The sequence below is a fragment of the Hibiscus syriacus genome, unplaced genomic scaffold (assembly GCF_006381635.1).
Source record: "Hibiscus syriacus cultivar Baekdansim isolate YM2019G1 unplaced genomic scaffold, ASM638163v2 tig00112383_pilon, whole genome shotgun sequence".
Lineage (NCBI taxonomy): Eukaryota > Viridiplantae > Streptophyta > Magnoliopsida > Malvales > Malvaceae > Hibiscus > Hibiscus syriacus.
In genome coordinates this window covers 4,563,713-4,591,550 of record NW_024063319.1, presented here as the reverse complement: position 1 = coordinate 4,591,550, position 27,838 = coordinate 4,563,713, and the positions used below count along the sequence as shown (strand labels likewise).

At 34.0% G+C, this 27,838-nt stretch overlaps 1 pseudogene; it reads left to right on the top strand.

Moving 5' to 3' along the window:
* The first annotated feature begins 15,250 nt into the window (after positions 1-15,250).
* On the top strand, positions 15,251-16,204 carry LOC120178861 (annotated as a pseudogene).
* The last annotated feature ends 11,634 nt before the right edge of the window (positions 16,205-27,838 follow it).

The window sequence follows — 27,838 nt, the reverse complement described above, 5'->3', positions numbered from 1 at the left end:
AGGAATGATGCAGATAGAGCAGCTTTTAGGTTGAATGGTTTATGGATTCTCGGATACCGGTTAACAGTCAAAGAAGCTAGGTACAGAGATAAGAGTCAAAGCAGGAAATTGTATTCGCCATCAGATTCCAAAGTTGTATCATCAGTAGAGCAAGAAAAGAATAATATTTCTGGAGCTAGCACGGAGGAGAAAGTAATGAGGAGCAGTAAAATTGTTCAGGGGGAAGCATATGAGAATGATGTACGAAAGCTTAAAAAATAATTGGAAGGGACGATGGCGACAGTTTATTCTTCGAGTCAAGTAGAAGATAGACTACGGACTAGATGCCTAAGAGAAATAAGAACTAAATCCCTGGGAGGGAGAGACTTCTTAATAGAGATTGAGGACGATGAGTTACACAGGACACTGAAGGAGAATAATTGGTTGTATCTTAAGGAAGTCTTCTTGGATATACAACATTGGATAGAATCGTATAGACCATCTCAAAGAGTAACTTGGATCAAATTATTTGGAGTGCCACTGCATTGTTGGAACCATATTACGTTTAAGAGGATAATAGAACAATGGGGTGAATTCTTAGCGATGAGAGAAAATGCTTTGCAAGATATGGGCTGCGATGAGGTGAGAGTTCTTATTGCAACAGACAGGAAAAAGTCCATTGATGATGTGCTCGATTTGGAACTGGGTCGAGATTTATTTAAAGTAAGAATTCTAAAACAGATTATTGGCAGCAGTGTAACAATGGTTCGAAAGAGAGATAAAAAAAGAGTTTGAGATGGCCAGAAAAAAATAGGTCTTCATCGGAGGAATATACTATAGGAAGGTGGATTGAGAAAGATGAATTCCAATTACGATGCATGGGAAATTTATCAGGAGGCAGCTACTTGTAGGGTGAGGACGTGGGGGAAAGGAATACTGGAGAAGAAGCAATTATGGGGCTGAGAACAAATGATGATGGCAGTGGGAATGTGCAGAAGAGAATTAATGATGAGATTGAAAACGTAGAGGGAGTCGAAGTTACTGCTAGGAGGTTTTTAAATGATGAAAATACGTGTCAACGTGGAAGATGAAGATAATTATAGAGATTTATCTATTTGGGATGGAACATCTGATACTAGGGTAATGGAGGATATTATGTGTATGGGCCTTAAAATTACAAGTGCTAAAAATATTAACAAGATGGAGGAAGATCAAGTGGATGGGATGTTAGCAGATCAAATTAAAGGAAAGCCCAAAATAGGGAAAGAATGGGAGGAAATGGACCAGAGGTTAAATGACCCAAAGTATTTGAGTGAGGATTTTATATCGAATAAAAGCAGACAGAATACAAGAGCAAAGGTTGGGAAAAATAAAAGATATGTTTCTTTACAGTGCATTCAAGACAGTTTTGCTAACATTCCAAGGAAGAGCAGAAATAGACGTGCAAAGAAAAATAAGAAGAAGATAGAGTGCGAGGAAGACTGAACTGAACTAGAAGGAAGGTCTCTATCAGACTCCGACCTTCAAGCTAGATGGCAGAGACAAAAGAGGGAAGCAAAGAAAACACCGCAGATTGGAAGAACGTTGGGGATATAGTTTAAAGGTCTAAAAGAGATTTTAGTTCGGGAAATTGTAGCATCGGAGGAATCGGAAGACGTATCCCAATCGCTTTCTATCACTTTTTAATTGAAATTGGAGGGGGGAGTTTCGGGATGAAGATTTTATCTTGGAATATAAGAGGTATGGGTTATGCAGTTAAATTTTTTGAACTTAGGAGGGTAATTATGGTTCATAAGATTGAATTTACGTTGATTCAAGAAACAAAGAAATAAGAGTTTAATGAAGTTGAAATAGAGAGCATTTGGAGTGATGATGATTTCGAATTTAGGTTTTCAAAAGCAGTTGGAAAATTTGGGGGTTTACTGTTGTCTTGGGATAAAAACATATTCAAGGTAGAAAGTAGCATTACTAATGATAGATTCATACTGATAAGTGGAAAGAGTACATTTGATGATTCGCCTGTTTTAATAGTTAATGTTTACGCTCCTTGTGAAGTTAGAGACCAATACACCTTATGGAATAAGATAGTGATGGAAAAGAAAAGAAATAAAAATAGATGGTTCATGGTTGGAGATTTTAATGTTGTTACAAATCAAAGTGAGAGAAGTGGATGTCATTTTAGTAAGTCAAAGATCGAAGCGTTCAATCAGTTCATAGATAATTGCAATCTATTGGACATGCCACTAGCAGGGAGGAAATTTACTTAGTTTGGACCGAGAAATAGGAGAATTCAGTTAGATAAAGTCTTCGTGGAGGATGACTGGTTATAGGAAAACAATGAAATAACGATGTGGGGTCTACCGAGAACCGTTTCAGACCATATACCTATTGTATTGGGCAATGAGTTGATAGATTGGGGGCCAAGACATTTCAAACTGATTAATAGTTGGCTTGATCAAAAGAGTTGTGTTGAGGTCATCAAAGACACATTAGAGCTCGATCTATTACATAATGAAGATTTGAGTACAAAGCTAAGAAGGGTGAAGAATGCTCTGCAAAAATAGAATAAAAATAGTTATTGGAATGTTTATAATGCAGTTAAAGGAATGGAGCAGAGGATAAATGAATTAGATATAAAAGGTGATATGATGGATTAGATGATCGAGAGAGGGAAGAGGTTGTATAGTGCACAAAAAGGCTTTGGGAGCTGCTGAGAGAAAAAAGAGGAGACATGGAGACAAAAATCTAGAATGAAGTGGCTGAAACTTGGGGATGAAAATTTTGCATTCTTTCACAGAGCTGTAAAGTTAAGAAGTAAAAAGAGATTGATTTTAGGTGAAAATCTGGGGGAGGCAAATGAAACTAATCCATCAAAATTGAGGGCAAAAGTTTTACTTTTTTTAGTAGTCATTTTAAAAGAAAAAAGAAACAGTGGAATACGGTGATTACCTCCCTTTTAAGAAAGTGTTAGCGACAGATGCTGAAGAGTTGGAAGTGCCGATCTCAATTGAATAAATTATAGAAGCTGTGTGGAGCTGTGATGATTCTAAAGCACCAGGTCCTGATGATTTTAATATGTTATTTTTTACAAAATCGTGGGAATAGATAAAAGGTGATCTAATAAAGACAATGGAGCGTTTTTTCAGATTTGGTAAATTGGGAAAGAATGTTAATACTTATTTTTTAGCGTTGATTTTGAAAGTGGATAGTCCTTCCGAAATTTCAGAATATAGGTCGATTTCTTTAGTAAGCAGTTTATATAAAATAATAGCAAATGTATTGGCTAGAAGGCTAAAACGAGTGATAGGGAAAGTTATTAGCGAGACACAATGCATGTTTTTATCAGGAAGGCAGATTTTCGATGGTATTTTGGTGGCAAACGAGGTAATTCACTCTTTGTATAAGGAGTCATCTGGGAGAGGATGATTAATTTTAAAGCTGGATTTTGCAAAGGCCTACGACTGTGTTTGTTGGGAGTTCCTTGATTTAGTTCAATATCAAATAGGGTTTGGAAGCAAGTGGATATGGGAATGTATTTCAACAATAAGAGTCTCCGTTTTGTTAAATGGATCTCCTACAAAAGAGTTTAAAATGCACAAGGGATTAAGGCAGGGAGATCCATTATCTCCCTTCCTATTCTTGATGGTCACAGAGGTTATTCATCTGCTGCTGGAAGGAGCAGTGAGTAAAGGATACATAGAAGGCATTCATAATATGGCTCCAAATGCAATTATCTCGCACCTGCAATTTACGGATGATACAATTTTATTTCTTTGGCCAGATCGAGGAAGTCACAGAAATGTAAAGAGAATTTTAAGATATTTTTGAGTTGGGTTCAGGGCTAACAATAAAATTTAGAAAGTCATGTCTAGCAGGGGTGAGGATTGATGAGGATTTAGTTTGTTAATTAGCACTTGTGTGTGGATGTACGGCGAGTAAGTTACCATTTAAATATTTGGGCATTCCTTTGGGAGTTGATCCGAGAAGAGTTTCAGTTTGGGATCCGGTAATTGATAAATGTAGAACAAAATTGTCGAGTTGGAAAGGCAAATTTCTATCATTTGCTAGGAGAGTAGTACTAATTAATTATATTTTATCTATGATGTCGTTGTATTATATGTCACTTTTTCCTTCCCAAAAGAAGCATTATTGAAGATAAATAAAATTAGAAGAGGTTTTCTTTGGGGTTCAGATGGAACGAACAAGAAGATGTTAAGAGTAAACTGGGGAAGGATGTGTAAACCGAAAAAGAAAGGAGAGGCAGGAATAATTGATCTGAGGGCAAAAAATAAGGCCTTATTAGAAAAATGGGGGTGGAGGTTTGCAAATGAAAGAGATGCTTTGTGGAGATCAGTTATAAATTATAAATATGGTTCGGACAGGCTGCCTTGGATGGTGAGTAAAGATAAAATCAAGGATGCTTCCATTACATGGAGGGGGCCATTAATAATCTAAAGAGTGAAGAAATATCAAAATTGATGAGTGGTGATTCCTTTAGATGGCAAGTGGGAGACAAGAAAACAGTGTGGTTTTAGGAGGACGTGTGGTTGGGTGAGAAATCATTGATGAATAGGTTCCCTCGAATATATATAGGCTAGTATTAAGAAAATTTCGGACGGTTTTTGAGGTGCTAAAGAAATGGGAGTGGCAAGATACATCAGTTATATTTGACAGGCAGCTATTGGATAGGGAAAGAAGCATAGTCAATGAAATTAAAGGAGAAGTAGACTTAGCTAAAATCAAACCGGGTGTGGCTGATCGTATTATTTGGATTCATGAGAAGGATGGGAAGTTTTCGGTTAAAAAATTGTCAGGATTACTGCTTAGTAATGATAACATCGTGGAAGTCGGTCAGCCCAAATTTGATAAAAACTGGAGTCTTAAGGTTCCCCTGAAGGTGAAATGCTTTCTATGGTTGCTAAAACATAATAGAGTGCCAACAAAAGCGTTCTTTAAAAGCAGAGGAATTACGCTAGCCAAGAATCAATGCTTATGTCCATGGTGCGGTGTTGCAGAAGAAGATTCGGATCACTTGTTCGTCTCTTGTATCTATATGGTGTATTTCTGGAATTCTTTTTGTAGGTGGTGGCAAACTAGAGGATGTAACGTGTCAATTATAGACGAGTTGTTTGAATTTTGGCTCCATGTTTGATGGTCTGATTCAAGAATATTAGCAAAGCATATTAGCTTTGCGGTAGCATTGTGGAGTCTTTGGTTAGACAGAAGCGAATTTTTTTCAGGGAGAAAAGAGCAAAACTTAAAGATGTTGTATGTATAGTTAAAATGCGAGCTTTGGTTTGGTGTAAGGCACTCAAGGAGTTTATTGATCTTGATGAGAAACGTTGGTGGGTTAGCCTGGGGTTTAGTGCTGAAACTTGTGAAGAACAGAATAGGCAGAAGATAATTTGGCATCCTCCGAGATTGGGGCAAATGAAATTTAATGTAAACGGGTCTGCTACAAAAGAGGCAGCGGGTTATGGTGGAGTGTTAGGAAATTCTGAGGGGCACGTGGTGGCAATGTTTTTCGGGCCTATTTTCGAGGTTAATGCTAAATTTGCAGAGCTATTTGCAGTTAAATTTACCTTAGAATTATTTTGTTATTCTAAGTGGTTGGGGGAGGCTAAGTTGATCATAGAATCTGATTCTTCAGTAGTTTTAAACTGGATACAATCTTATTACGGTCGACCTTAGAGGTGGGGAGCAACTTTTGAAGAAATTGATGGGATGGTGTTGAAGACAAGGGGTGTTAGGTTTGAGTTCACGCCAAGATTAAGCAATAACATGGCCGATCACCTTGCCAAAATTGGTTCGAGAAGAAATATTATGTTTAAAGCAAATTAGTAAGATAACAGGTTGAATTTCAATGTATGTTTATGGTTTGGTATTTTAGTATTTGAATGTATAGCATGTGTTGTTATTCCACAATATGGCTAGTTATGTTGGGATAGTCAGGGTTCTCCTATGCAGAACTTTGTTGGTAGAATATGTGGAATGTGTCTTCAATTTAGCTCCTTGTCTGTTTGTATTTTCTGCAGGCTGGTTGTATTATTCCCTAATTGTGGAGTACCCTTTCCCTCCATTTAGGTTCAGGGGATTTTTTAATGAGGCTCCTAGTTGGGGATGTGAATATTATCTCTAAGAGTAATAAAGTTTATGGTTTTGCTGAGAAAAAAATGACATGTGTCATAGCCTAGTAATTTTAAAAGTTTTATTTAAAATTAAAAAAAATTAAAATTATATATATATTTTTTAAAAAGAAAATAAAAATTTTGAAATAAACCCAAAACTTTGAAAACCTCCATTTCAACCTCTAAACCCTTGTTGGCCGTCGCCTTTTGCCATCGATGAAGCTCCACCAGACCTACCCTCCCCTTGGCGACCAAAACTCCCATGAAATTGTGACCGATCGACCGACAGAATCATGTGGGATTGTGATTTTCATTATAGGGTTTGTGATTATAAAACATTAATTCGTTATCGATCGACCATCGACCAATCACAATTTCATGGGGGTTTTGGTTGCCTAGGGGAGGGAAGGTAGGATGGAGCTTCGTCCATGGTAAAAGGGGGCGACTGACGTGGGTTTAGGGTTGAAATTAAGGTTTTCAAAGTTTTAGGTTTATTTCAAAATTTGTGTTTTTCTTTTAAAAATATATATATATTTTAAATTTTAAATTTTAAATAAAAATTTAAAATTATCATATTGTGACGCATGTCACTTAAAGGGAAAATTAACGTTGTTGATGACCCGAACACCTAAATGAGTAACGGAATGAACGTTAGACACCAAACTGGAACAAAATAAACGTTATGCACTAAAATGAAAAAATGGGCTTAGGTTGGATATCTTTTGTATACTTAAGCCAATAATATATAATTTTAGTAAAAATAAGATAATTTTAATAAAAAAGAGAGAAAAATTAATAATCTACTATCAATCCAAATTTAATATGTATGATGTGTAAATAAGAGAGGTTGTAGCATCGGTGAAATGAAGGGCGTAGGTTACTACTAAAAATTTTCAAGGGTAAACTATACAAATAATCTCTTTTATATTTTTTTGACCGAATTTAGTCATCAATTCAAAAATTAAGTGTATTTGGTCTCTTACGTTATCCGTCTGTTCGATTGAAGTCCTTCAGTCGTTAACTCTCGTGTTATCTTTTGACCAAAATTATAATTAGTAATTAAGTTAAATTTTATTGTAATTCTAATGGTTGAAGATTATTTGATAATTAGGTTTATTTAATAAAGTAAATATTTATGTTAGGCAAAAATTCTTATGGAAAAAGAATTCTTACTGACAAAGTATTTGGCTCTATAAATAGAGATTGTCTTAGCCTTTTGGAGAGATGTAATTCTTTTTGGGATCTCTACAACTTTTTTGGTTTATGTTGCAGAGATGATTTTGTAGGGATGTTAGAAGAGTGTTTTGGGATATACCGAGTTTTGGGATACATGTCATGTATTTGTACTCTTCGTGTTCTCTATATTTTTTGTGGATTATTGTTCATCTCGACTATGGAGGCAGACAAGGTTGAACCACATTAAATCTTATCTCTTGCCCATGTCTTATTTTATGTTGATATCTCTTTGGTTATTTTTTGCTCTCAAATTCCCAACAGATAGTATCATGAGCTATGATTCAGGATGTGGAGTTTTGAAGGAATTTGTTACTGCGGATTGTGTTAACGATTGTGGGGATATGTAACATGAATTTACTATAATGAGTTTTTAGTTGCAGGGGAGTAATTCTCAATTGTTTCAATGATACTTCAATGGATATTAAAAATTAAAGTTGTTGAAGACTTGACAATTGTGTTTCAACGGATATGCAACTTACGTAAAGATTAAAGTTGTTAAAGGCTTCAAGACCAATTTTTTATGAAATTTAGGTCAAGGGGAGATTTTTCTTATTTTGACCTAAATTATAATTGGTAATTAAGTTGAATTTTATTGTAATTATAATGGTTTAAGATTACTTGATAATTAGGTTTATTTAATAAAGTAAATATTTATTTTAGGCAAGCATTCTTATGGAAAAAGAATTCTTGGTGACCAAATATTTGACTCTATAAATAGAGATAATGTATTGGCCTTTAGGGTTACGGAGAGAATTATTTTGGAGCGATGTAATCTATTTTGGGATCTCTGTAACTTTTGGGGTTTATGTTGCATAGATGATTTTGTAGGGATGTTTTTGCATAGATGACTTTTTGTTCTCTACGTTTATAGTAGATTATTATTCATCTTGCTCGTGGAGGTAGGTAAGGTTGAACCACATTAAATTTTATCTCTTGTGCATGTCTTATTTTACGTTGATTTCGCTTTGATTATTTTTATACTCTCAAATTCCTAACATTTTATCAACCCCTAAAGTCCATTATATCACCTACGACTATTTTTATTCTCATTTTAACAAAATCATATAAAAAGAAACCCGAAATCCTCTTCTCTCCACCTTTGACACGAACTATGCTAAATTGTATAGAGAGTGATTTTCCATAGTTACAAGTTACACAAACTATGCTAAACTATATAGAAAGTAATTTTTCATTGTTACAAGTTACACAAACTATGCTAAATTATATAGAGAGTAATTTTTCATAGTTACAAGTTACAACAAAGATTAACTAGAAAAACTTCACCGTCGATCAGTACTCCAGCATCAATCGCTTCATCGCTCTCTTTACAGTATCTTTACTTTTAATCAAAAACATGTTTATTACTTTCCCAATTAAATTGTGCCTCTTTGAATTCAAGTCAAGCTTTAACAAATCTTCACCTTGACGCGAATTTTGAAAATGTAAAAGATTCGAGACAAAACACTCAAATTCGATAAGACACAAAAAAGTAATTCTGCACTTAAACGAACAGTTCTCCACCTTGAGAACATATTCTCCACTTATTCCACGAAACCCCTTAGAGGAGTATTCTTCAACAATAATTGCCAATTGAATCTAAAGATTGGTGAAACTTGAATTTAGTCTTCACATCGGTAAGGAAATCATAAGTGTTAATTCGCTCACAACTTGTTCACTACAAGCAATATCATGCACAATGCCATTCCGATCATCAATGTCAATTCTATCTTTTCCGTTATATTCACGGAACTAAATTTTCTTCTTCTCAAATCTGTTATGCCTGCAGAATTGAACTCTTTTTTTTTCTTGAATCCGTTATGCGCACGAAATATAACATTTTTTTACTCCCAAAACCGTTATGATCACAATTGTTTTATTCAACACAAAATCCTCCTTTATCACAAAGGGAAATGTAGACACCTATTTTTGTCCATACAATTTAATTTAAATGGTAATAAAATAACGAGTTTAACTCTAATTAGAATATTCCCTTTAATTTCTTTTTCATATCTCATTTATTCTCCTATCTATGGAATGTATTGATCGAGTTGATTTAATTTCATTAAATAACGGTATTGGGTAGATATGCTTTTAATCTAGGTCGTTGATGTAAATAATCTAGATCATTGGATGTAAGGAGACTCGACTATAAATAGAGAAATTTTCCATCACTTTAGAACACAGAGAAAAAGAGAGAGAAATGAAAGGGAGAAAAAAGAAAAAAATAGTCACTGAAGGCATTGTAATCCGAAGATTAAGAGCATTAAAAAGAGATATTTTTTTTGTTTTGCTTGTGTTGTTGTTTTAGTCACTTGGCGACCTTTTTTTCACTTTTTTTTCTAAAAAAAACATAGAAGAAAGAACTAAGGAATAAGGAAAAGGCTTTCGATAAATTTTCCTAAGATATAGTATTCCTTGAAGTTTCTCAATGAAAATCGGTGGTAGATATTGAATGGAAAAAGAATTTTGATCCAAAAATTTGAAAAACATGAATTGAATTTTTTAATTTGAACTTTATTGAGAGTTAAATGACCCGATCTAAATTCCTATAGAATCCACATTTTTTCCAACGGGTAGGAGATAATTATAGTCATTGTCCCTATAACTTCATTTGAAAATTTATTTTAATCCTATTACCTACCGTTATATTTTAATTGTTTTAAATTAACCTTTAAATTTTATTTATAATTGGCAAAATTTTAACAATAATGTGGAAAAAAATTAGCTCAAATAATACTCAACTGAAATTATTTGCTCGAATAAGGTGAATGTTACAGTGACCCCTAACTCGCATAGAGCGCAATGCGACACCTATGCAAAACGTATGGAGCACCATGCGTACCCATGCAAGAAGCATGGTGCTCCTTAATTTCATTTTTTTCACCTTCGTAACCGGATAATGATGAAAAAAAGTGAACAAATAATTAAAAATTAGAGTTATAGCCTAAATTTTATTAAGATTAGTGAACAAAGTGTGTGGTTAATGATAAAAGAATTCTTAATTAAAATTCTAATTAACATTAAATATTAAATGTAAAATTCGATTGTTTTTATCTCTCCATTATATATATAAGAATTTACCTATGCAAGACAACGTGTAGTCCATACGTTTTGCATGAGTGTCGTATGGTATTCCATGCGAGTTAGGAGTCACTGTAACATTCATCTTATTTGAGTAAATAATTCTTGTTAAGTATTATTCGAGCTAATTTTTTTCTTCACATCATCATCGTAAAATTTTGCCTTGATAATTCATATTTATCATTTTTCAAATTCACTTAATTTACATTTTATCTTTAATATTATGTTTATTATTACGTTTCAATTAGTTTCCATTTTATTTTATTCGGTTTCCACCATTTTTTTACTTTTATTCTATCTTAATTTTTTTTTCTTCTCATTTTCATTATGACTACTATTTTTAGTTTCTAATTAAAACTTTCCTTTTTTGTAATTTTCTTATTAACATTATTTTCATCTTTTTTTTATTCCATGTTTATGTTTCCAATTCAACTTTGTGTCCATTTTTTTAAGAGATTTAATTTCCATAGATCACGCCACCTTTTTTATATTTTTTTACCTTTTATTCTTCTTGACTTTTTTATTTAACAATTGAATGAGGTAAATTTTTTACGATAATGATGTGAAAAATAATTAGTTCGAATAATGTTCAACCGAAATTATTTGTACGAATACAGTTACCCCTAATTCGCATAGAGCGCAATGCGACACCCATGCAAAACGCTAGAACATGGTGTGTTACACATGTAAAATGCAAGGAGCACCAAGAGTCACCCATGCAAGACGCATGGTGCTGCTTAATTTCAATTTTTTTTACCTATGTACCCAGATAATGATAAAAAAAAATTGAACAAATAAATAAAAAATAGAGTTATAGCCTAAATAGATTAGTGAACAAAACGCGTGGTTAATGATAAAAGAATTTTCAATTAAAATTCTAATTAGCATTAAATATTAAATGTAATCTTCAATTGTTTTTATCTCTCCATTATATATAAGAATTTTCAATTTTTCGCGTGATATTCCATGTGAGTTACGAGTCACTGTAACATTTACCATATTCAAATAAATAATTGATGTTAAACATTACTCTAGCGAATTTTTTTCTCCTCATAATTATCGTAAAAATTTTACCTATAAAGGAATCGCCTTTTATTTTAAACTAATGCTTTCTTTTCTTTAATTTTAATTATTTTTATCAAAGTTATTTCTTTTTATTTTGCAGTATATATTATGTCTTTAATTTTGTCGTTGATTCATTTTTTTATTTTCCTCCCCATGACCTTTTGTCTCACTTTTGCAGATTAGATTCAATTTGTTCTTTTTCATAATCGTAATTTATCTTATTTTTCAGGATCGATATTTTAAATTTTTACCTAAATTTCAATTTTCGCAATTACGACAACCGGTAATTGTATTGGTATTAAAAGGGCAATTCGAGGTGCTCATCATTCTTCATTTGTAAGCTACTCTGGACCCAAAATGTTTTTGGTAAAATGCATATATAGTAAAATAGTAAGTTAAGGTGTTGTGTAAAATGCATATATAGTAAAATGGTAAGTTAAGGTGTTGTGTAAAATGCATATATAGTAAAATGGTAAGTTAAGGTGTGACAACGCGTCGTTTTGATGTCAAATAAATTATTACTTAATCTCAATAAAAATAAAATAAAGAAGTATAGTGAGAAGAAGTGTCGATCTACAGGGACTTGAAATTGCTGGTGTAGATTGTTTCTATTTCTTTAAACTAGGCGAGAATTAACTTGTAAAAGTAAAATGGGGTTGATGGAAAGTTTTGTAAAGAAAGTAAAAGAATTTAAGAAAAGAAATTTAAATTAAAAATCAATATGATGAAATCAACCTTAGGCTTTCGCTTGCCTCAAATTGCTATTGATCCTTGAATAGGATTTTTTTTTCTCTGGTTAAATGTTGGTTTGAGTCTGCAAGGTTCAATCCTTGTAGCTCATTTTTCTCTTTAGTGATTGATTTTCCTAAATCTATTTTAGGAATTGCAATCTTTGGTCGGATTAACTTCGACTATCGATGTTAACTCAACAACAGTTTAAAAGCGCTTGGAAAAGACCCGACTCAAATTATGCTTTCTCTATGAAAATCAAACTCGATCCCAATTTCCTTTAGTGTTCCATCCTTAAATGTGTTCAAGGTAATTCGAATCTACTGATTCTATAATCCCAACAACTTCCAAGCCAAAATCTATTTTTGAAGTGAAAGCTTTTTGATTTTAAGAAAGACCGATCGTCAATCTAATTTCCATAAAATTGAGAATTTAATGCGGAAGAGTATGAGGTGCTTAATACTTAACATTTTTAAAAGAAAACCTTTAAAGAAAAATAAAAGAAAGAAAAGTAAAAGAAAAAGTAAAACTTTATAAAACTAAAGAAAGAAACAAGAGAATTCGAGAAGTGAATGATTGAGTGATCTCAATGATGATTTGAGGTTTATCCTAATGGGATATTTATAGTCCTCCAAAACACTAAAAGATTACATTCAAACTAAAAGATAATTATGAAAGATAATTCCTAAAATTAAAAATAAATCCTAATTTAAATTTGAAAAATGCGACTGAGTCTTTTGATTCAACCAAGCTGCTGACTGGACCTTCTAGAAGCTGGTTACTAGATGCCACGTCAGTCACGTCATGCCCCAAGTCATGCTCACTAATCTAGTCATGACTCTAGAAAATAAAAAATTGCACAATTTCATCAGTTTTAACAACATTTATGAAATATATTGTCATACATTGAAATTGAACGAAAAGACCCAAATTAGCAACTTAAAATATCTAATCAATGAATAATTACCAACAAAATAATGACTAAATTAAGCATTAGTAAAGGTGTTTGATCTACTTAATTCAAAAACAATTGATGGTGACTCCATCACACGATCTAGGTCAAAATGCAAACCCGAGACTACTCGAAGGACTGTTGTGATAGGAAAAATAATAGTTTATCTTCTATAATTGTTGAACACTACAGAATATAAAACTTAACAATCTTTCTTTGTCCTTTCATTAGAATAAGAGAGCTCTTGTAAATTTGCGTACATCTACCTTTCACAATTTGAATATGGTGTTGCAATCTAACGATGACTTCTTATACTTTAAAGATGTCATTATCGTCACAATTTGAATATGGTGTTGCAATCTAACGATGACTTCTTATACTTTAAAGATGTCATTATCGTGATCGAGTCAAACAACCCATACACTTTGATACCAATTAGTTATAATATGAAAACAATTATCGACAAATAAATAAACATGATCGAAAAAAAAACAAAGAATACAAAGATTTACATGAAAACCCAAAAGTGAAAAACCACATGCAAAGGAAAAGAATTTTTTAATAGGGAGAAAAATACAAAAAGATTTTGGAAAAATACAAAACTTGATATTTAACCATTACCCTTATTATCTATTTATAAGGATAGATAGTTGATTACAAAAGAAACTAAACAAAGTAAAAAGTTACTCTACTTTAATAAAATTATCTACTTTTAATCAAACTACATTTATTACTTTTTCAATTAAATTGTGCCACTTTAAATTTGAGTCAAACTTTAATAATATCCCTCCTCTTTTTCCATTTCATTTCGACCACAATCCTTATTCTATAAACTTGAATTTCATAGTAGCCGATACTATTCAAAAAATCATAGTAGTAGTGGTGTTAGCTATATGGTCGATGACAAGCACCAGAGGCTCATTGGAATGGCCCATCACTTTGTTTTCACTCGAAACGCTTCCAAATACTTTGGTTACGAGTATTACTTTGATGTTTTTGTTTATCGAGGAACTAAGCTTTTAAACGGTGAACAGTTTTCAAACACGACTGGGTCTACTATTTCGTTTGAAGTTGATTTTGATATCGTTTCACTCGATGGAAAAGAATCGTTACAAACCGATGCGGAAGTCGGTGAAAATGGGAAACTTCATGTCACTATCTAAAAGTCATCCAATTTGAAGTCGGTCATCTGTTCTCGACAATCACATGGGTCTAACTCCAGCCTTGGGTTAACTCTAAGGCTATTATTAATGTCGTGATTTACTTGCTCCAGTCATCGAGGAACCCGATGCAAAAAGGCTCTGATTTCAACCACACTGATTTTTGTGGGAAGAACATGAACAAGGTGAGTCTGAGGGAATCGAGCTTTGATGAAGAGAATGAGTTGGGATGTATGGTAATAATATTATGAGAACAAATGGTGGTGCTTATCCTACTCCGACTAGTGTTAGGTTATTCTTTGTTGTTACCAAGAAGACGGCGAATGAAAACGACAACGACGACAAATGTGGTGACGATGATGGTGGGAAAGATTTGCATATGCTGTTTGAAGTTTGAGTAGTTCTCCAGTGTCAAAAGAGTGATTTATGTCTATAGAAGTGGATATTATGGCAATGATCATAGTGGATTAGCTCACCATAAAAGTATAATCTCTGATTATTTTTTGTTTTTTCATTATATGTTTTGGAGGGAGGAGGATTTTAATGGGTTTGTTGTTGCATGATTTTGTCTGAATGAGAATTAAAATGGTCGCGGATAGTTTAAAGGAAGAATAGGAAAACACGTGGATTATTTTTTATTTTTAATTGTCCGGTTATAGGACTAAAATCGAATAAATTGATAATGTAAGGACTAAACATAGTTAATTTTTGAATCTATGACCAAAGTAGATCATACCTAAAACAACAAGAACTATTAGTATATTTTTCCCAATTTCCTTCCGTGGTTTAATTGACTTATGACCTTTCCTCATAACCTTCGACTCTCTTCTATAAGAACCAAACAAAGCCCACAACTCTGCTACACGCCACAGCCGAACAATCCTCCATCCCGCCTCCTTTACTCTTGACCCTTTCACTGTCTGAGGGAAAATTAAAACCAAGAGGATTCCCAATCTTTTCTTCCCATTTTCTCTCACAGTTCGTATCACTTGAGTTCAGTTGATTTTTTATTCATGCTTTATTGGCGATTAACCCAAAAACTATGGCTGTGGCTTGGTCTGAAAAAGCTTCTTCCATGGAGGCTCTGTCTCTGTCTTGATCTCCGATGTCTCCGCCTGTTATCCTAACCCAAGACGAATTGAAAAAGATTGCCGTTTACAAAGCCGTCGAGTTCGTCGAATCAGGCATGGTTCTGGGTCTAGGCACAGGTTCCACGGCCAAGCCGCCGTCGACCGGATCGGCGAGTTGCTTCGTCAAGGCAAGCTCAACAACATCATAGGAATCCCCACCTCTAAAAAGACGCAAGAACAAGCCATTTCTCTAGGCATCCAACTCTCAGATCTCGACAACCACCCCACCATCGATTTGGCAATCGACGGCGCCGATGAAGTCGACCCACATCTCAATCTCGTCAAAGGCAGAGGTGGGTCTCTTTTAAGAGAGAAAATGGTGGAAGGAGCTTGCAAGAAATTCGTCTGCATCGTTGATGAATCCAAGCTGGTCAAGTACCTGGGAGGCAGCGGTTTGGCTCTGCCTATTGAAGTTGCTCCCTTCTGCTGGAAATTCACTGCCAATAAACTCCAAAACTTGTTTCGTGATTCGGGTTGCGTTGCCAGGCTGAGGAATGATCGTAAAGGGGAGGCTTTCGTGACGGATAATGGGAATTATATCGTTGATTTGTATTTGAAGGAAGATATTGGGGATTTGCAGGTTGCAGGTTGCAGGTTGCAGGTTGCAGGCGATGCTATTTTGAGGATTGCTGGTGTGGTTGAACATGGGATGTTCCTTGACATGGCCACTACTGTTATTGTTGCAGGTGAGCTTGGAATCACCATCAAGAACAAGCCGTAGAAACCATCAAGAACCGTCTTTCGGTTGTGTCCCTGAATTGGGTTTCGACTTAAAAAATATGGATTGAAGTCGTCACCGATCATTTATTTAAAAATAAATGGGTTGATCGGATACCTTATTTCTTACCTGATTTGCGTCTTACCAGAAATATGTCGGGCTCGAGAGTCGGTTACGGTCAAGGAATGATTAGCACCCTTGAACCGCCCTTTCGGTACTACGTAATTTTCAGTTGTCTTAATTAAGAAAAATAACAAGTTAAATTAAAAGGTAAAGTTTCGATCTTAATTACTTACCCTTGATTGATTTGAAAATATCTTTTAAAAAAAATCGAGAAATGTGTTAGATAAACAAGGTAAAGAAAACAAATAAGATACAAGGGAAAAATAAAATAAATAAAATAAATAAGTAAGATAAGAAAAAAAATAGTAAAGTAATAATTATATATAGTAATATTTGAAAAAAGAAAAAAATATAAATATATATATATATATATATATATCAAAGTATTAATAAAATAAATAAGTTATATATATACACTAAATACTTAAAAATAAAAAAGATACCCTCCCAATTCACCGAAAGTGGAGGGTTTTAGTAAGAAATAAGACAAAAAAATGGGTCCTTTAGGTTAGTAATATATAATATAATGTTTAATAATAATAATGATAAGGACACAAGGTTTTTTTTTTAAAAAAATAAATGTATAATAATAATGAATAAAAAAACAAAAATAATAAAAAATAATATAAATATATAAAGTTATAAGATATATTACATAAATAAAGAAATAATCAAATAAAAATAATTAAGAATATATATTTAATAATAGGTATATAGATAAACTATTAAAAGTATAAAAGATATATATGACTAAATAAAGATAATTACAATATATAGTAATATTAGACTTATAAGTAAAATATTAAAGAAATATATATATATATATATATATATATATATATATAATAATAAAATATAGTAAAAAAATAAATGAAAATAATTTAATATATATATATATATACATATAATAATAATAACATGAATAATAAAAATAAATGAATAAAATATCCATATAATAAATAAAGTGACTAATATAGATTTTTAAAAAGCTCTTCCCCTCCTTTAACCGAAAATCAAACCGATTTTTAAAAAATAAGCCTCGGGGTAGATCTAGGTTCGAAACTTCGAAACCCCACCCATTTTGGTCATCGGCACAACCCACGTTTTGGGTTATTCGAACCAAATCTCAAGAACAATAACGTGCACATGCAAAAGAAATAAAAAAGAAAATGCTACCTTTTATTTCCTTTTCGAATCCTTTACAATAGCTTTGCCTTTTGTATCTTCCCGTGCTTTCCTCTATGTTTTGTGTGTAAATCGTGTCTTACAATGGTGAGTTATAATAGCTATTTATAGTGATTGTGGATCCTATCTTTAGGAATTTAAATATAGTAGAACTCTATCCTATTTTTTGAATCCTAGCAAAATTCTATCATATCTTTAGGAGTTTGAATTCTAGTAGGACGAAAAGGTGTGTTGACAGCTGCCCCTCTTTGCCCATAGTCGTGTAACGGGGATAGGGCAAAGATTAAAAGACACACTTTTCGTTCGGTAGAGTTGAAAATTGACTCTGATGTTTCAATAACTCCATGTCGAATTGAGTTACGGATGACTCCTCCGTCGTGAAGTCGAGTTCATCTTGGAATGATATGAAATTGAAGCCGTAGTTCGGAATTTGAATCAGAACGTGGCTTCTCGTTGCCCTTCGGTCTTCTTCTCGGTTTAAAGACCTTGGATCGGAATCGAACTCAGAAATCTTCATTGACATATAGCTTTTGTTTGAAAATGGTTGCTTGTCACTAAGGCACGGTTAACCCAGGTCCTCTTCTTGACTTGAAAACATCGACTGCAACCAGAAAGTAGTGTGATTGATGTGCCATCGAGCTGAATGGAATCGAACTCGACAATTTTGATGGCAGATAACCCTTCTAGCATTGAGTTATGCTGTAAATGATGTGCCTTGGAGCTGAGCGTAGTCGAACTCGAAGGTCTTTGTTGACATATACTCCCTTTTTGAGTTGGATATCCTTCGCCGTGAAGTTGAAATCCAATCTAAAGATGGATGATGCTTGTGTGCAAGATTCCCTTCGTCGTGAAGTTGAGCCTGAAATTGGATATCCTTCGTCGTGAAGTTGAAATCCAAGTAAGTAGCATTGTTTAGAGTCTAATATCCTCCGTCGTGAAGTTGAAATTGAATCTGAATGAAATTTTGTTGACAAGCAGCGGTCCCTTCGTCGTGAAGTTGAACTTGCATTGTCTGGAGTCCAATATCCTTCGTTGTGAAGTTGAAATTGGCTCTGCGATTGGGAAGTTGTTGTTGACAAGCAGCGGTCCCTTCGTCGTGAAGTTGAACTTGCATTGTCTGGAGTCCAATATCCTTCGTTGTGAAGTTGAAATTGGCTCTGCGATTGGGAAGTTGTTGTTGACAAGCAGCGGTCCCTTCGTCGTGAAGTTGAACTTGCGTTGTCTGAAGTCCAATATCCTTCGTTGTGAAGTTGAAATTGGCTCTGAAATTGAGAAGTTGTTGTTGACAAGCAGCGGTCCCTTCGTCGTGAAGTTGAACTTGCGTTGTCTGAAGTCCAATATCCTTCATTGTGAAGTTGAAATTGGTTCTGAAATTGAGAAGTTGTTGACAGGCAGCGGTCCCTTCGTCGTGAAGTTGAACTTGCGTTGTCTGAAGTCCAATATCCTTCATTGTGAAGTTGAAATTGGCTCTGAAATTGAGAAGTTGTTGTTAACAGGCAGCGGTCCCTTCGTCGTGAAGTTGAACTTGCGTTGTCTGGAGTCCAATATCCTTCGTTGTGAAGTTGAAATTGGCTCTGAAATTGAGAAGTTGTTTGTTGACAACCAGTTGTCCCTTCGTTGTGAAGTTGAACTTGTGTTGCCTCGAGTGCCACGATATCCTCCTTCGTGGAGTTGAAATCGCAGATGGCCCCTTCGTTGTGAAGTTGAGCCTTGACTTGAATATCCTTCGTCGTGAAGTTGAAATCCAAGTATTGTATGTTGCGGGTGGACACAATTCCCTTCACCGTGAAGTTGAAACCGTGGAGACCCCTTTATTGTGAAGTTTGGCTTCGAGCTAGATATCCTTCGTCGTGAAGTTAAAATCCACTCTCGAGCAAATCGTGTCGCTTTGAGTTCAATATCCTTCGCCGCGAAGTTGAAATTGACTCTAGCTAAAACCTGAAAAAGTTATGCATATATGTGATGCTATGGATGCAATGCTCTTAGGTGTGCCTAAAATGCATATGCAACATATGTTATCTTGGGGCTCTGGAGAGAAATCTCGATCTCCAGTTGCCTGTCTGGAATCTTGATTCTTGAATCTTCAAATTTTGATCCCTGATCTTGAATTCTTCAAATGTTCAAATCTGATGTGCACATTCTATTTTTGATTTGAGAAATGCTTCTCGACCATCTCAAGTATGTGCCTGAGCTGAGTGTAACGGTTCAGATGATGCTTCAAAAGAAGTTGTCTTGAAAGAGATAGAATTCGTTTCAAGGGAAACGATCTCAAAGATATCTGTTGTTTCATGAGAAACGGTCTCAAGGGAAACAAAATTATGTTTTAAGGGAAATAAATTTGAAGATTTTGTGTTTCAAGAGTAACTGTCTCAAGGGAGAAAAAAATTTGTTTTAGGGGAAATAAATTCAAAGGTTTTGTTTCAAGGGAAACTGTCTCAAGATAGACAAAAATTGTTTCAAGAGAAACTGTCTTAAGAGAGACAAAACTTAGTTCCAAGGGAAACTATCTCAAGAGAGACGAAATTTATTTCAAGGGAAATGTTTTCAATGTTTATGTTTCAAGAGAAACTGTCTCAAGAGAGACAAATCTTGTTTTAAGAAAAACAATCATGAGTGAAATAAATCTTCTTTCGAGTAAAACAGTCCCAAGTGAGACAAAGTCTGTTTTAAAAAAGCAATCTCAAATGAGATAATCATCTGCATTAAATGACACTGTCTCAAGCGAGACAGAATTTATATTGGAAATGTCGAATCTGAAAATGAATGTCGATCTTTCTATCTGTCGAGTTGGTTGAAGTGTAGCTTCTTGCTGCTGAGCTAAACAACCGACATCAATCTGTAAAGGTGCTTTTGAATCGAGTATCCTTCGTCTTGAAGTCGAACTTGACTCTAAAGCTGTAAAAATTATGTACGTGGAAAGAAAATGATAGATATGATGCTCTAAAATGTATGCATAAGATGCATGTAACATGAATTGGTTATATTTTATCTCCTGAAAAAGGTCTGATAATTTGCATTAGGATGTTAAATCCCCAAATATGCCCCAATATCAAAAAATACCCCAATATTTGATGTTGAATCTTCAAAGATGCCCCAAATGTTCCTCATTTCTTGCTTCATCATTGATTCTGAGCACGAGCTTTATGTCTAAGAGTCACATGTCATTTACCAAGATCCACTCTAGAGAGACTGTCTTGTTTGAAAAAAAATGTTTTTCTTTCTCTTTTATTTTCAAAGTTCTGAAAATATCAATTAAAAGAGTTTTGAAAGATGTTTGATCCAAAGTTTTGAAAATATTGTCACTTTCACGGTTTTACAATTGAGACAAATCATAAAACTAGAGTTCATCGGATATCAAAGAATTAATTACAATGTTAATCCTTCAATAAATTATAGCTATTTGACATGTGCCAAGATCAAAGCTATTTTTGGGAAATGGTCAAGCAAAGAAAGGATAAAAAGTCTTAGGTTATTGTGTTTGGTCAAAGGTTTGGCATTTTTGTTCATTTGATGCTAAATGGTTTGACATTTGATGCTCAAAGGTTTGATGGGGTAGCTTGCATGCTCATCTACTAGAAGTGTTCTCCGACTCCCAGCTTTTATGGTCACACTCGGATTGTGTGATGCCTTATCGAGGAATTTGTGTGATCGCCTCAGTTGCACAATTTTTATATTCGAGCCGCCTTTTCAGGTTTTCAACTCGAACACTCCTTTGGTTTCAAGACGTTATTCAGGATTTACGTCTTGAACCCCCTTTGTTATTTTTCTCTATCATACATTAATTACATTGTTTTTTGCAAACAAAGATTAATCCTGATGGGCGGGATGAAATCTGAAGATAGTCTCTCCTGTTTAGAAATCCATGTATGATTAGAAAGGACTTTTAAGGCACGTAATGTAGGCCAGGGTTCATGGTTATGAAAGAAAAGGATAAATAGGCCCAAACAAGTGTTTCAGGGTGTTGAACCAAAGATCAATTCATTCTGATGCCTTTAATCTTGTCTTGCTCAAAATGTCTCTTTCTCTTGATGCTCTATGATCTTCGAGTGAAGTGATTCGGGAATGATTGTGCTTGATCAATCTCGTAGTTTGAAGCTTGATGTGCCATTTGTCTTTAGGGAATCTTTGCATGTGTTTTTTGTCCCTTTTTCTTTTTCCTTTTTGTTCTTTTTTTGCTTTTTTTTTTGCTTTTTTTTTTGCCATTTTTATTCTGATTAAATATTTGCACTTGGCATCTGGTTCACCTTTTGGTAACTCCTTTGGATTGATGTCTTCACTCATGTGAGCTGATTTCTTCCACATTGCCCCCCAGTGTGGAGGGTGATCCTTGGTTAGGGTTGAATCAGAAGAAAAATACTATAGGCTCAAAAGGGGACACAAGGGATATATATTTTCTCCTGTTGTGAAGGGATAAAGAAAGAAAGCCGTTCATCATTTCATACATGGAAGTCCTCACAGAAAAGGTATCCCCAGGGGGATAGATTTTCAGGATTAATTCTATTCACATGAAAACAGTGTAATTAACGCGTGATAGAATTATTTCGGATGAATTCTTCTTTTTTCCCCAGATGTCTCAATGTTCAAGCTCCCCGCAAGATGCCCCAAGTTGTGTCTTTAGAATAAAGCTCATGTTCAGATGAACAACTCAATGCCTTGGGTTAAAATGTCAATTTTGAGTCTAAAAAGGAAGTGGTGTGATCTTATTGACTCAAAGAAAAGTATGGGTGTATCAAAAAGATAAAGGCAATGTTCAAGAATTTCAAAGGGAGGTAATGTCAAAATTTGGTCTTTTTGGTAATGACCATGAGTTATTTTGGGCAAAGAATCAAGGTATTTTATTCTGGGGTTTGAGACAGGATAAGAAATGTCTAATCTTGTCATATGTCAAAAATCTATAATTCTTGAAGAATTAAAAGAATCCTTAATTCATTTAATATTCGAAGAACTAAAGATTAAAATTTGTTCAATTGCTCCACCTTAGAAAGTAGCATAAATTCAATCGTTTAACAGATTAAGCGAAAGATCAAAGACGTGTTCAAACAAAACAATCCTCTAAGTGCAAATGGTATATGACATGCCCCCTTCTTCGGCAAGCGCCTTACAGGTTTCAGAGGAATGTTTGGGGCTTCTTACGTGGTAACAGCTAGCAGCTTCAACATCGTGGCCCTTAGGATATGGGGATTCTTTTCTTAGATCATCCTGGCAAGCTTTGTCCTAAAATCAGCTGATCAGGCTCCTACCGTTACAATCTTGTTTCCATGTGGTTAAATTTGCTTCATCGAGCCCTTCACGACTTAATTTCATGTTTGTGAAAATGCTTAAAATGTAGATGAAAATACAAAAAGGCAAAAATGCAAAATGCAAGAATGCATGAAATGTTCGAGGCATTGATCCAGAAAAGTGTCCATTATTATAAATAATCTTTATTCAGACAAAAATGTTTTATCTTGTAAGAGACATAAAAACAATAAAAGGTATGTTCGGACTAAATCTTCTAGACATCCATCTGAGATACTTTCTTCCATGACTCGACTGCTTCTTTGATCATCTTCTTATAACTGTCACCGTGATACATAAACTCTGATATAGATAATCCATATGTTGCTGGGACAAACTGATGTGCCCCATACTGTCTAAGTGCCAACAACAGAGCATACCCAACTGCACCTCAAAGTCCAAATAGGGTCATAGTGTCAGAATTCCCACACTTGAAAAGAACATCACTGAGGAACAACCAGGGGGCTCTCCAGGTAATATCCCTGTCCTGAAGATGAGTGAATACTTTCATCCATTTCTCTTTTGAAGCGCCTTCATGTCCTGTCATGGTGATTAACTCTCTCAAAGGTGAATACGTAGTGCTAAATCTACAGTAGGCAACCCCATTAGTCTTCCAGAAGTGGATGTGAATCCAGACTTGAAGGAATTGAACACATCCAATGAATCTACCTCCGCCAGTTCTTCGACAATGGTTGAGAGACCAAAAGGTCTCGGCTGAGATGGTCGGTGCTGGGTTGACTTGTTTCGGAAGTTGCTCAAACAGTTCCACCACGGCTGCGTCAATGCATCCCAAAACCTTCGAAAAGATGATCAAGCCATACAAACCTAGTGCAAAAAGGTCTATAGTCTTCCATTCATCAGGTTGGTCCTTCATTAGTTCCCTTATGTGGATCCACTCAATTCCTTGCCCGTTACCTTTGTTTCGGAGTCGGTCAGTCACCCATTTTTCATCAACTCCTACAATCTTAGCCAGTCCGTTCTTGAAAGGCTGACTCTTGATGTGTTTGATGTAGGCTCGCTCCAGTTTAATGCTTTCACAGTGCAATAGTGTAGCATACTCCTCGATGGTAGGTACCATGTCCTCCTGGTTAAAAGTGAAGCAACTGTATCCCAGGTTCCAAAATTGAACCAAGACTCTGATTAAGGGCTCATCGGTTTTAACATGAAGCAAAAGTGCAATGTCACCATACCGCTGACTGAACTTCTGTTTCCGATCATTCTTCCAATTATCTCAGATGTCTCGAAGTTCTTGCACATTATTCTGTTTTAGGCTGATAGAGGCGTAGCTAACTAGCTCTGACACATAGCTTCCTTGAAGACTGTCTCCATTTTCTTTCTGAGTCTTCTCGGACCATAGTCGTACCTCGGGGTTTTTAATCTCTTGTATTACAACACCTTTGTCCATAGATTCAGATTATTCGAGTTTTAACAAACACGTTTTAGTGGATCAATGACCTCTTTTATGATGCAAGTGATGAAAATAAAATAAAATAAAATAAAATAAAAGAAAGATGAAAAGAGTTAGTGAGGTGAAAAAAAAATAATCAAAAACTATCATAAAAATGAAAGTCCTACCCCATATGATATCTACCCCACATGCTTATTATTCCTACCCGGACATGATCTTTATCCCGCATGCTAGTCTCAAACAAATCCTAACCGCATATTTGTCTAGTTCGCATTCTTTGAACAGAAAGTAAGGCATGAAATAAAATCAAAGCAGCCTAAGGTTTGGAATGAGGTTTTGGGGTGGGCTCTAATTCTCCATCGTCTCCCGGTTTAGGTTCTAAAAAAAATGGTACCCGAGTTCTCCTTGCAGGTGCCCCCTTGGGCTTGCCAGACCCTTAGTCCTAAACCTATCACAGGTTTGTGTGGACTAAGTTAAACTCGAGAGGAAACATTCCCTTATGCCCACACGGAGAATAAATTCACACGAAGGCATAAGGTATATGTATCCCGAAGGCTACTTGCTAGGCCCGCACGGTGAATAAATTCACACGAAGGCGTCGCTTTCACCCCCACTTAAAGCAGGGTTTGGAGCTCGGGTTTAGAGCCTTGGATGAAAAATCTTTAAGGGCTGAAATCATTAAAAAATGGTCAGTACAACTATTTACTCGAAAATATAATCAATAGTAAGTAATAAGGATCGAAATGTTACCTTAAAATTTAAACTTACCATTTTCATTAAAAAGACAACTGAAAATTACCTTAGCTTGACTCACTTACCTGTGTCCCCAGCGGAGTCGCCAAGCTGTCGCAACCGTCTTTCGGTTGTGCCCCGGAATTGGGCTTCGACTTAAAAAATATGGATTGGAGTCGCCACCGATCATTTATTTAAAAATAAATGGGTTGATCGGATACCCTATTTCTTACCTGATCTGCGTCTTACCAGAAATATGTCGGGCTCGGGAGTCGGTTACGGTCAAGGAAGGATTAGCACCCTTGAATCGCCCTTTCGGTACTACGTAATTTCCAGTTGTCTTAATTAAGAAAAATAACAAGTTAAATTAAAAGGTAAAGTTTCGATCTTAATTACTTACCCTTGATTGATTTGAAAATATCCTTTAAAAAAAATCGAGAAATGTGTTAGATAAACAAGGTAAAGAAAACAAATAAGATACAAGGGAAAAATAAAATAAATAAGTAAGATAAGAAAAAAAATAGTAAAGTAATAATTATATATAGTAATATTTGAAAAAAGGAAAAAAAATATATATATATATATATATATATATATATATATATATCAAAGTATTAATAAAATAAATAAGCTATATATATACACCAAATACTTAAAAATAAAAAAGATACCCTCCCAATTCACCGAAAGTGGAGGGCTTTAGTAAGAAATAAGACAAAAAAATGGGTCATCTAGGTTAGTAATATATAATATAATGTTTAATAATAATAATGATAAGGACACAAGGTTTTTTTTTAAAAAAAAATAAATGTATAATAATAATGAATAAAAATACGAAAATAATAAAAAATAATATAAATATATAAAGTTATAAGATATTACATAAATAAAGAAATAATCAAATAAAAATAATTAAGAATATATATTAATAATAGGTATATAGATAAACTATTAAAAGTATAAAAGATATATATGACTAAATAAAGATAATTACAATATATATATAGTAATATTAGACTTATAAGTAAAATATTAAAGAAATATATATATATATAATAATAATAAAATATAGTAAAAAAATAAATGAAAATAATTTAATATATATATATATATATATACATATAATAATAATAACATGAATAATAAAAATAAATGAATAAAATATCCATATAATAAATAAAGGGACTAATATAGATTTTTAAAAAGCTCTTCCCCTCCTTTAACCGAAAATCAAACCGATTTTTAAAAAATAAGCCTCGGGGTAGATCTAGGTTCGAAACTTCGAAACCCCACCCATTTTGGTCATCGGCACAACCCACGTTTTGGGTTATTCGAACCAAATCTCAAGAACAATAACGTGCACATGCAAAAGAAATAAAAAAGAAAATGCTACCTTTTATTTCCTTTTCGAATCCTTTACAATAGCTTTGCCTTTGTATCTTCCCGTGCTTTCCTCTATGTTTTGTGTGTAAATCGTGTCTTACAATGGTGAGTTATAATAGCTATTTATAGTGATTGTGGATCCTATCTTTAGGAATTTAAATATAGTAGAACTCTATCCTATTTTTTGAATCCTAGCAAAATTCTATCATATCTTTAGGAGTTTGAATTCTAGTAGGACGAAAAGGTGTGTTGACAGATAGTATCGATGAACTATGTATGTCAATTATTACGTTGATTGTTGTGTGATTCAAGTATTTCACAATTGGTGCAAGTGTATACGTCGTCAAATTATAATATAAAAAAATATCGTCTCTATAATGATTGGCGAAAGGTGAAACTATGTATTTTAACTTGCAGTTTAACTTCTTGAAATGTAAAAAAGAAATAAATTAGTGACGTAGGAGATTGAAATAACTATTAAAATAAATGAACAATTAAATAAAGGTATAAACTGAGATTGAATAAGAGAATAAGTCGGGTTATTATGATTAGTGATATGATAACTATAAGGAAAGTTTAAGTAATTGATTGTCGAGACAACTCGATTGCTTTGACTACTGAAAATAATTCAATTGCCTTAGCAACTGGGTCTCTTCCTTCAAAGCTTGACAGAGCGTTCTTCAATGTCTTCTTGTTATCCCTAACTCAAAGATATGGTCAATTGTGCATACTTTGGTGATACATCCATGCGTTAACCATGAGTGAACAATTGATCATGTGATCTTTTTAGCCATTGAAATCTGAATCTTATTTCTAAGATGAATTAACATTTACCAATATTCGTCAAATGAATTCATGCTCACTGGTTTCTTGAATCTAACTATCTCGATATTAGATAAATGGATAAACTCTCGAGATCATCTCCCAATTCACTCGAAATCAATTAAAGAACCAATAATAAACAAACTTTGAATTAAAAAGACAATCAAGAATTCAAACTAATCCAAAAAGCTTTCACAACCATAAAATCCCAACAACCCAAGCTAATTAAATTTAGTTCATGGTTGGGTGTAAAAGAAATACAAGATAAAGATTCCCCAATAACATGAATCGAAAAGAAAAAGAAATAAAGAATTGCGCTCAACTTTTTTTTGTTTAGTCAACCCTCTTTTCTTGTTACGTCTCCTTCTTGTTTATAGGAGATAATTAGGATAACTTTAATTATTGATGAAGAAGAGTTTTAATTGGAATAAAAGATGTAATAAATCTCTTTTAATAAAAGAAGTAATAAATCTCTTTTATCTTTATCATTAAATCCCTTGCAAATAAGAATCATTTCCTTCCTTAAATTCTGCATGAATATCCAATTTTCTAGGGCTTATCCCCTTGTGCCGTGATTATCTTGAATGAGGTAGACCCATTCAAAAGTCAACTTCAAATGCCACGAAATTTTCTGCTTGCTAGGAAAATTCCTATTATGCACAAATTAACTTACACACCATTATCATATTTTCAACAAAAACCAACCAAAATATAATATCAAACTTAACAG